Source organism: Urocitellus parryii, chromosome 2 (genome assembly GCF_045843805.1).
Source record: "Urocitellus parryii isolate mUroPar1 chromosome 2, mUroPar1.hap1, whole genome shotgun sequence".
In the NCBI taxonomy this organism is placed as follows: Eukaryota; Metazoa; Chordata; class Mammalia; order Rodentia; family Sciuridae; genus Urocitellus; species Urocitellus parryii.
Window position 1 is genome coordinate 167,101,680 of NC_135532.1, and position 12,083 is coordinate 167,113,762.

Sequence of the window (12,083 nt, forward strand, 5' to 3'; positions counted from 1 at the left end):
TGTATACTTTGAGGAAAACTTAAGCCTTAAATGTATATTAGAAAAGATGAAAGCCTAAATACCAATAAATTAATGTCCAGCTTGGAACTTTGATGAAAAAAAAAGGTACAAAGGAAGTAAAAGAAGGAAAATAATAAAGAGGAAACTAATAAAATATTTAACAAATACAATATAGAAGTCAAAAGTTGGTACCTTGAAAAGGTTAAGTTAACCAAATTCTAGTGAAACTAATCAAGATTAAAAATGAGAACTACCTCAAATATCATAATAAAAGGATATATCACTACAGATGCTGCAGGCAATAAAAACATAAAGTATAGTAATATATTTTGTCAGCAAATTTGAAAACTTTGGAAGAAATGGACAAAATCCTAGAAAATTATAACTTGCCCAAATTTGCTTAAAAATAAATAGAAAATCTGCATAGCCCCATACAGTAAAAGTAACTGAATAAACAGCTTAAAATCTTTCTACAAATAAAACTCCAAACAACTTGATCAAATTTTAGCAAATGTCCAGGGAAAAGAAATAAAATATTTTGCAAACTATCAAAAACTAAGTAAAAAAGATAAACACTCCTCAACTCATTTTATGATGCTAGCATTATATTGACAGGAATAATAATAGAAAGGAAAATAACAAGCATGTCTCCAGATGCAAATGAATATTAGCAAACCAAACCCTATATGTATACACATACACATATTTACATATATATGTATGATTATGTTAAAACATATGCATATTAGTACATTATAAACACATCTAAAATAATAAAGCACATCAATTGGATTTATTTTAAGAATATAACATTGGTTTAACATTTGAAATCAATAAATGTAATTCATGCTATTAAGATTAAAAGAAAAGAAATTATATGATCATCTCATTAGGTGTCTACTAAAGGCAAGAAGAAACCTGGCTGCCACTGTCAGAGAACATTAAAACCAGAATGAAAAACTAGGAGGTGAGTAACTACTTCTAGTGGCACTTAATTGTGAAAAGAAGATAACGCACTTAAATCCCCAAATTCTAGGCTCATGGCCAGAACTGAAATTCACATACTTTCTAAGAGTACGCTTAAGAGAACTATATCTCTTGAAGATATAGTGTTGAAATAATTAAGACCTCATAATTAGTTTCAGAAATAAGGTCTGTAGTCTCTATCACTCTCTCATTTCTTGCTGTGTCACTTAAATATTTATAATTTTAACTAACTTATTGTTTCTTTCCCTTGACCCCCACTATTTTATTTAGGGCGTGATTCTGGCAAGCAACTTTACAGTTAGTCCACAGAATAACGAATATCAAGACAGAAAAACAACCCAAATAGAAGAAGGATGGCTATCACTCCTGGACCAAATTCTTAAAACTTGAGTTTTCTCCTAATGTGGAAGAATTGAGTGATTTTTTTAAGTTATAAAAAGGATACACATATTACATACTTTTAAGTATACTGTAAGTCAAATGGTATTGGTGGATATTGCCCATTCAAAAGGGTAGACCTCAATGAAATTGTTTGAATGCTAAGCAGTTTTTAACTGCTAAGCATCAATACCCTCTCCCAATTTTCAGAGAATTTTCCAGAGTCTACCAAAGTGCAGTCCCATCACTTATGGTTTAGTCAATTGAAGAGGCTCACCTCTGGAATCTTAAGTCTCAATCAGGTGTCATAAAAAATTGAAGGTAAGGAAAATATAAGTATAAGGGAATAACAAGACATAAAGACAAGAAAGGTACAAGGAAGAATTCATTCCACTGACCAGAGGCATCCAGTGCCTGGTGTCAGCAGTGGTGCCAGAAGCTATCCAGGGAATCATCATTGGAATTTTCAAGATCATAACAGTGCTGAAGTAGTAAAGCCCAAAGAAGAAAAGCTGTTTTCTGACTCTGAGGTCAACATTCTTTCTACTATACCTTGATATTTCTTCTTTAAGTCAGAAGCCTCATTGTTAATTTGGAACTGATAATTTTTCTGTACTTTTAATACTAAATTTTTGTTTGTTCAGATCTTAGCCTGTCTTCCTTGAGAGAGAGATTTCCAAAGAGAGAAAGAGCTAGATACCACTCTCTTCAAAATTCATCAAAATTTTTATATTTAGAAAGCATGAAAAACTAAATAAATAATGCCTAGATTGTATGTGCTCTTGATAATAAACTCAGGAATAATCCGTAAAAATTGGAACCTAAATTAAAAACAGTGTGTTCTGCTCTGTTTCTATGGTAACATAATGAGGAAAAAACTAGACTGCCTAAAATATATTTTAATTTCGAACCACTGGTTCCAGTTTTAGTATCATTTTTAGAAAAATCCGTATAAATCTAGTCATTACTATTACCAAAATCCACATATTAATACCATGTATTCCCAAAGGAAGTGTACCACAGTACCTCTGCTGAAGGTTTATATCAGCCTCTCAGAGATATAACAGGTATAACCTGACAGTGTCTTGCTTTGCCTTGGCCTACCCCCAAGAAACTCTCTTCTGCTCCGGAAAGTCTCTCACATTGCTACCTGAGACACTGACAGGAACCCTGGGGCACTGTTGGGTGCAACTCAGAAGCACAAGGATGTCCACACACGTACAGAACCAACATGGAATGGGAGTCGATGGATAATCCTTTTCCCTTGCATCCTGTAAGTGTCAGTTCTTAGCCATATTTTATCAGCCTCCTTAGAAGGTTCTGGCATGACCAACAGTAACTACCCATCGACAAACACATCTTTAGTTGGCTTTTCCTTTCCCTTTTTCACTCCTCCATCAGTTACCCCTTGTCCCTGAAATTACTTTGTAAATAAACTAACTATACAGAAGCCTTTGACTCAAGATGTGCTTTTGGGGGACCCCATGCTAAGAGGTCAACCTTGGGTAGATTTATATATCTATATGTATGGTTCTTACTAAGATTTCACTACAGTTATTTTTTTAAATTTAGTGCCCAGTTATTTTAAATTATACATCATAATTATTGAAATAGTATACTTCTTCTTGCCCTAGAGATTTTGTGGGTCTCTATAACGTATCTTCCTTAATTAATTGAATAAAAAAAAAACAGAGCTTTTGTGTTTGAATTTCTAAATGATAACAGGTTTGCTCAGTTTCAAGTCTGCTATATGTTTTTATTACCCTTTGAAAAGACACTTAACCTCCCTATGCCTCAACTACCACCTTTATCAAAGTGGAATATAATTCCTACTTCACAGGTTGTTATTAGAATTCAATGAGGTAATATGTGTGGAAATGCCCATTACAGTGCTGGGCAGATAATCCACCTGGAGAGTACTGTTAGCTGCTGTTATTACCATTATTACTAGAATTGGTTTTACTTGAAAGTCTGCCATCATGAGGATAAAATATCCATTTTGTAGACTTGGTATTTCCACCTAAAATCTCTCACTGCATTCTATTTTGTAGCCATAAATAAATATTTGAATTCATTTAACGCTTAGAATCAAGGTATCACCACAGAATAAACTGAGAAAACCTCTGTATAAATCTTTGAAATAAGAGGCTTCAAGACATTCTCTCTTTAACAAATAGCTTTGCCTCACAACAAATCCTACCCTGTAGTTCCTCCAATGCTGGATTTGCACAACTCTTGCGCAGTCTTTCATCAACTGAACGGGGATAGAAAAATCCTATGATGTAAGAGAAAACTAAAAAAAAAAAATACATCATGAAAAATGCACACTCATATTGTGGTTATAAAATGACTTGATTAACAAGTGCACTAGGATAAATGGCCAGAAATTCCAGGGATCCTGCCAATGGTTCCCTACCTATTCCTATCAAGGCTATAGTATAGCACCACCTGTTGGCATTTTAGACTAAAGCTTAGTTTATTGATGAGCATCTTCTTGGACCCAGTATTGATTGGTACTTCCAGGGAAGAATTAGTGATGCCAAGAATAATCAGTGGGCATTTTTTATCACCTTAATTCAATAATACTGGGTCATGATATACAGGGAGCCACTCTGTTTTCTGAAGCAGACTGTCTGCCATTTAAACTAACTTCGTTTTACGCCACATCCTCCCTTAGAAAGTAATTACTTCAGCCTGTCCTACCCATGAGAAAAGGGACAAACATAGAACCTGGATTATCAATATAATTATATCTTAATTTGCATTATTGGTGAAGTACACTATAATAGGCTTTCATAATATTTGTTGAAACCATACTATCTCCTGGGCTCTGTCCAAGGTACTAGTAATACATTCAGTACCAAAAATTGATAGATCTTTGCTCTTATGAAATCTTCAGTCTAGTAGAAAAGACAAAAATTCATCATAACATCCTAAAAACAAAGTAACACATATTATGAAAGAGAGAGGTCAGGTTCTAAGGGGACCTATAATCTGAGATAATCAAAGTGTTCTGGAAAGAGTTCCCTTAGGATGTGATGCCTACACAAAGGCTGAAAGTTAACTAGGCAAAGAGGAAGTGAATAATTTCTAGCACAGGCCATAGAGATATTTTAAAGCAAACCTATACATTTTTTAGAATATTTTTTAATTGTCAGTGGACCTTTTTTTTTTTTTAATATGCGGTGCTGAGGATCGAACCCAGTGCCTCACACATACTAGGCAAGCGCTATACCACCGAGCCACAATCCCAGCCCAACAAACCTGTACATTTTTTTTTATAATGTTTCTTTTATTTTAAAAAATATTTATTTTTTAAGTGTAGATGGACACAACACAATACCTTTATTATTATTTTTTTTTATGTGGTGCTGAGGACTGAACCTGGGCCCCGCCCATGCTAGGCAAGGGCTTTACCAATGAGCCACAATCCCAGCCCCAAACCTTTACATTTTAATTCCTCTTTGTAAATCCTGTTTTCCTGTGACTTTTCTCCTTTGAGATAAACCATGAGTTTTGTTGTACACAGACATGGATAGAACAGGTACCTCAGGAGAAACCTCATTCCTCTGCTATAAGAACAAAAGTTACATTTTTAAATTCATGGTAAGACTTCTTTCTTTTAGTTAGATTTCAAGAGAAGGGAGAGTCCTACTTTTGCTGTTGTTCTTATTACTGTTTGTAGTTTTGTTTTAAATTCAGTAGTTCCCCTTAAATATTAAGAGACAAGTCAGGAAGATTTACACAAAAGTATCACATTGTAAGAGGACCCTGAAGATAAGTTGGAGGACCTTACATAAATAGGGTTCCAACAGCAAGAAGGTGAGAGAATACAGAGAAGGTCAGGGAGGTCAAATATGGAATTTACTTTCCGTGTGTGGTGTCATGGAGGCACTACTACAGAACAGTGGCCAGGAAAAGTCTCTTTTGTTATTGCTTGTTTCTAACAACTTTATTGAAATATAATTCATATAACATACAATTCACCTTTTAAAGTATACAATTCAGTGGTTTTTGGTATGTGTAATTATTACCCCCATCAACACTAAAACATTTTCATCATCCCAAGAAGTTCCCTGTTCATAGCTATTCCCTCCCTTACTTTTGACGCTCCACTGCCTTGCCCTAATCAATGAATAATCTACTACTTTTAAATATATGTATATATTTATGAATATATATTATAAATAGTGTATTTATAAAGCATATAAATATGTAGACTGTGGGGACAAGTGCATGATGTACTGCATACATGGCATATGTTAAGGGCTTCTGAGTGGCAAACCACTCCCCATGCTAGGCAAACCGCTTACCCCAAAGGCACAGCCCTGGGCGTGAGGCCCTGTGTTGCAGTCCCTGCGCTTGCTCCATGGCCCACTCCTCGATTGGTTGCTGCAAGGACAGTTAGCAGAAATTGCATTGCTGGCTGCCTGTAATCTGCTTAGCTACTGCTTGAGTATATACATGGTAACTGCGCAATAAAATCAGACCTGCTTCCTGCTTGGTCTCTGGAGGTCTTGATTATCGACTCCACAGCCACACTCTCTTCTACCCTGTTCTGTGGACCTCCTTGCTGGACGGGAGAGAGCCCATGCAGTAGACTACATATATAAGTATATTTATACACATATAAATATGTACATATATTTATATATAGACACACACAAAAAGATTTCTGTATTCTGAACTTTCATATAAATGGAATCATATAGTATGTGTTGTTTTTTTTTCGGTGACTGGTTTATTTCACTTAGCATCATGTTTTCAAGCTTTATCTATGTTGTAACAATGTTATCAGTACTTTGTTCTTTTTATGGCCCAGTAATATTCTATTTCATGGATATACTGCATTTTGTCAATCTATTCATTAGTTGATGGACATTTGCTTTGTTTTCACCTTCTGGCTCTTATGAATAATGCTGCTATAAGTATATGAGTTCTATAGTAACTTTATGTTTCATACTGGGGAACTCCCAGACCACTTTCCAAAGTAGGGACATCATTTTACATTCCCACTAATAGTGTTCAGAGTTATAATTTTTCTATATACCCAACATTTGCAAAGTCAAAGAACAAGCCTCACTGTAACTGGACATAATCCATTATGGTGCTACAGAAATGGTGATTTCAAGCATCAAATGAATTCAAATATTTACATAGGGCTGCAAAATACAATGCAATGAAAAGGCTTTAGGTGTAAAACCTACATGTCTACAAAATGGACATTTTATCCCCATGATGAGACTTTCAAGTTAAAACTAATTCTACTAACAATGATAGTAACAGCAGCTCATAGTACTTTCTAGGTTGACTATCTGTATGGCAGTATAATGGGCATTTTCACACATATTACATCATATGATGGTGTTTTAGTCATCTTTTTCACCACTGTCACCAAAGACCTGACAAGAACAATTAAAGGAGAAAAAAAGTTTATTTTCAGAGTTTCAGTCCATAGACAGCTGGCTACAGGCCTGTGTGGTGGAGGAGAGTGGTTCAGGACATGATAATCAGTAAACAGAGACAAAACTCTGCTCAGCAAGACAAAATATATATCCCAAAAGCATGTCCTCAGAGACCCATCCCCTCCAGCCATGCTCTACCTGCCTACAGTTACTTTCCAGTCAATTCCTATCAGAGTATTAACACACTGATTAAGACTTTCATAACCCAACCATTCATCTCTAAGCTTTCTTGCTTAGAGAAACAAGAAATTAGAATATTTCAAATTTTATTTTCTCATGAAACTTTTCTTTTAATGGGTCTCAAAATTCTCAGATTTTTGATCAAGTTGTTTTCATTAAAAAGGATTGATTTTATAGCAGTGCAACTCACTATAGACAAGATATGGAACCAGCCCAGGTGCCCATCAATAGATGAATGAATTAAGCAAGTGTGATATATATATACACAATGGAGTTTTACTCGGCCATAAAGAAGATGAAATTATAGCATTTGCTGATGAGTGGATGGAACTAGAGAACATCATCCAGAAAATCAGGGGTCGAATGTTTTCTCATGTAAGTGTAACTAGAGCAAAGTCAGGAGAGGGAAAGGGAGAGTCAGATATAATAAATATATATGGAAGATCAGTGGAGTAGAAGAAGGAGATTGAGAGGAACAGAAGAGGAACAGTAAAGGAGAGGAAATACAATTATATTTATACATTTTATATATATTTTATTTACACATTATATATATAATTTATACATTTTATATATTTATTTTATATATTTCATATGTATTTATTTTATGTATTTTATTTTTATATAATATATAATTATATATATCACATATATATGTGTGTGTGTATATATATCACAGTAAATTCCACTATTATGTGTATCTATAAAGGACAAATTAAAAATAATAAGTGAAAGGAAGACCAGTAGCGAAAAAGAAATAGGAAAAGGGAGGAGAGGAGGGATAAGGGGGCATAAGGACCCAACTATTATGTATAACTGTAATGCACCAATAAAAGCAAAAAAAAGTGGGGTATGGTGACATGCACCTGTAATCCCAGCAGCCTGGGAGGGTGAGGCAGGAGAATCAAGAGTTCAAAGCCACCCTTAGCAAAAGTGAGGTGCTAAGCAACTCACTGAGACCCTGCCTAAATAAAGTACAAAATAGGACTGGGGATGTGGCTCAGTGGTCAAGGGCTCCTAAATTCAATCCCTGGTACAGCCCCCAAAAGTATTGATTTTAAAAACTAGTTATCTTAAAGCTACCCCCGCCTCCAAAAAATGTTCCACAAAACATTGTCCTTTCCTTCTGAAGATTTTATGATGCGTTGTTATCATTAACTGCTCCTTTACTATTAAACTTAACTGGCCATTGAGACAAACAGTTGTGAGATAATTCTAACACTAAGACTGGGGTGGCAAGTGTTAGGGGTAATATTCATTTAGCCTTCTGAGCTTTCTAAGCAGACTTGGAGACTTTGCAGCTCCAGCAGCCTTCTTGTCTATGGCTTTGATGACACCCCCAGAAACTGTTGGCCTCATATCACAAATAGCAAAACAACCCAAGGAGGATGGTCAGAGAAGTTCTCAATGCTCATGGGCTTGCCTGAACAATATCGAAGATGTCAGCTTCACCAGATTTCAAGAATTTAGAACCATCTTCCAGCTTCTACTAGAGAAGAGAGACAGCGCATTACCACCAATTTTTCAAACATCTTAAGACTTGTCAGTAGGACAAGGTGGTGGCAGAATGCAATCCAAAACTTCAAGCAGCTTGGTTCCACTGGCACTGCCATCTTTATGGGTGACTTTCCATCCTTTGAACCAAGACATGTCTGCACTTGGCTCTAGTAATGTTGTCACCATTCCAACCAGAAACTGGCACAAATGCTACTGGGTCAGGGTGGTAGCCAATTTTCTTAATGTAGATGCTGATTTCCTTATACCTCTTCTGGTTGTAGGGTGACTCAGTGGACTCCATTTGGTTAATACCAACAATTAGTTGTTTCACACCCAGTGTGTAAACCAGAAGGGCATGCTCCCAGTTTTGCCCATTCTTGGAGATACCAACTTAAAATTCACCAACACCAGCTGCAACAATCAAGACAGCACAGTCAGCCTGGGTATGCCTGTAATCATGTTTTTGATAACATCTGTATCATGGGGCATCAACAATAGTCTTGGGCTGGGTTTGTGGCTCAGTGGTAAAGCATTTGCCCAGCATGTGTGAGAGGCACTGGGTTCAATTCTCAGCACCACATATAAATTAATAAAATAAAGATCCATCAACAATAGTTGTGTAATACTTTCTGGTCTCAAATTTCCACAGGGAGATGTCAATAGTGATACCACACTCATGTTCTGCTTTCAGTTTATCCAAGACCCAGGCATACTTGAAAGAGCCATTCCCATCTCGGCAGCCCCCTTTTCAAAGGTTTCAATGGTTCTTTTGTCATTCCCACCCCATTTGTAGATTAGATGGTCAGTAGTGATGGACTTGCCCAAAAATACATGTCCAATGACAAGTCTTTTCCTTTCCTATTTTGGCTTTGACGTAGTGGTGATTTTCATGACACCTGTGTTGTGAAAAATTGATTTCAAATATTTTATTTTTAGTTGTATATGTCATTTCAAACATTTTATTTTTAGTTGTATATGTCATTTCATTTTTCTTCTGTTAGGTTAGTTATATTTTCAAAAAAATATGTATTAATTTCATCCAAATTTATGGTAGAAACATTATTCATAATTGTCTTAGTGTGTTTTGATTTTTATAAGATCTATCCTCTTTTTCGATACTAAGGCAGGCAATTTGCATTTCTCTCTTTTTTTCTGTAGTGGTGGAATAGACATGGAATAACAGTAAGGGACCACCTGGATAAAATAATCCTGACAATCTTCTCATCTAAGAAATATTAATTGAATTATATTTACAAAGATCCTTTTCCAAACAATGCAACATTCATAAATTCTAGGGATTTTAAGACAGACCTATCTTTTTGGATGTCACCCATTACAACTTGGTTTGCAACAACTTTACACTTGATATGTGTAGGTGTCATCTTTTATTTATCATGCTTATAGTTCACCATAGTCCTTAATCTATGGCTTGATATATTTCAATTTTTAAAAAATATTCTTTTTATATTCTAGTCAAATGTTGCTTCTGCCTATTCTCTTTTCTCTTTCTGGGTTTTAAACATAATTTAGACTTTCTAAATATGATTCATGTGCACCAGTTTGCTAGAATTGATTATTTAATACTGAGGAAATTTCTGTGATTGTGTACCATGGATTTCTTGGAATTATCCATTATGAGAATATTTACAATGTGGCAATCGGCAAACACTACAAATTAATATTTTCCCCACCCCTACCCCCAAGCTGGATTATCAGTATAACAGTGTACACCTGTGTTATACTGTTTTTTCTTTCAATCCTTTTGTCTTATTATGCTTCAACTAGGATATTTTCTATTCTTCTGTCTTCCAGTTGACTAAATCTATGTTCTTTTGTATTGAATCTCATAAACCCCATCTATTGAGTTCTTGACTTCAAATATTTTGTTTTTAGTTGTGTATGTCATTTCATTTTTTGTAGAGTCCAATTCTTTGATGAATTTTTCTATCATTTCTTCTATTTTTCCATGCCTTCCTTAATATTCCTAACCATATTAATCAAAGTTATTTTAAATTCCTTGTTATCAACTTCAATATCTGTACCATGTGTGGCCCTAACGCAACTGTCTGCTTTTTCTTTTCACCACAAATTACATTTGTCATGTCTCACAGTATGTCTAGAATTTTTTATGGTATGGTAACTTCTGTGTTTTTTAAAAAAACATGGTTCTTCAGATAATGTTAATTGTCACCAAAAAGAGTTTCTCCTGTCTTCCTTTTCCTTGTCCTTCTTGGAATTTTTATTGAATTTTTATTCAATTTTATTGGAAGGCTGATGTGTTTCCAAATCTTCCACTCTGGTAAACTGTGGAAGATACATCTCTGCCCTTCCAAGATTCTCATCTCAGCTCTTCAGCTTCCTGTCTCCAACACTTTAAAACCTAGCAAATGTCTTGAAGGAGAGACCAGATGTATGTTTAAGGTAAGTTCCCTTCCTTGGTCGTCTTAATTTTTTAAATATCGTGAGATATAGGGGCTTTGGCTCTGCTTTTTAGAAATCTTAAGCTTAGCTCCTCGGCCACCTGTACAGCACCAAAGCTTGGCTAAGACCTGTGTGGAAAGTCAGGCATGTATCTGAAGTGTTTCAGGTTTCCTGTGTAACCACTAAAAACATTATTTATGTCTCTTTCTCTAAGCAGAATCCCTCTTACTCCCAGGGAAAGAAAGGAGCATTGTTTACCTACCTACCTGAGAGTGGTTCTTCCTTTTCTGGAATTCTAGTATTATAGACTTGCTTTTACAGCTGATACTTTTTAAAACATATTTGCAATTCACCTGGCTATTGCAATAGAAACATTAGAGTGCCACAATCTATATATCCTACTTCTTGGGAGAAGTCTCATCATTTCAATTTTTTAAATACCCTCAGTAGATTCTCATGATAGGCCAATATAAGCAATATTGACTTCATCAAAGAAACAATTACAAGGTTGAGGTCTGGGCTAAACTACCTGTAATTCTCTTGGTTTCCCCTCAGGACTACAGGATAAATGGACTCCCATTTGTCATGCCTATCAAGTTTCATGGAGGAAAAAGGAGAAAGTCCATAGAGCAGAAAAGGCATACCAGCAAAGGATCACTAACTTTAAAGAAGTATTCCCAAGAGTTCTTACCTGAAACTTCCATTATTTTTATCATTGACCCAAACTGTATCACTTACCCAGTTCTGTTTGTAAGGGAGGTTGAGAAATTAAATACTTTTTAATCTGTGTACACTGTTGCTCATGAAAATTGGGCTTGTCATACTAAGGATAAGGAGAAAATTAATATTAGGTGAGCAGCTAACAATCTCTGCGACAATTCCATTTTTAGCACTTCTTTCAGCTTGTTTCTTATCTGACTAATAAATTCTTCTCTATAATTGCACAAGAGAAAATTTATTTTCTGCTCCAAGTACCTTATCAAAAGTCAAAAAAAATCATTCTGCCATTTCATATTTGCATGCAAGCAGCATGACTTCTCTATCTACAGTGGTCCTTTATCAACGAAAAGGAAATAATTTTACTGGCACCATGTTTCTACATCATTCAGTTCCAATAAGAAATTTTCAGTAAATAATTTCTTTACTGATCTCTGC

General features: G+C 35.3%; 1 pseudogene; it reads right to left on the reverse strand.

Annotated features, from left to right (window-relative positions):
* Nucleotides 1-8,543: 8,543 nt before the first annotated feature.
* Nucleotides 8,544-10,140, reverse strand: LOC113187374 (elongation factor 1-alpha 1 pseudogene; annotated as a pseudogene).
* Nucleotides 10,141-12,083: the final 1,943 nt, after the last annotated feature.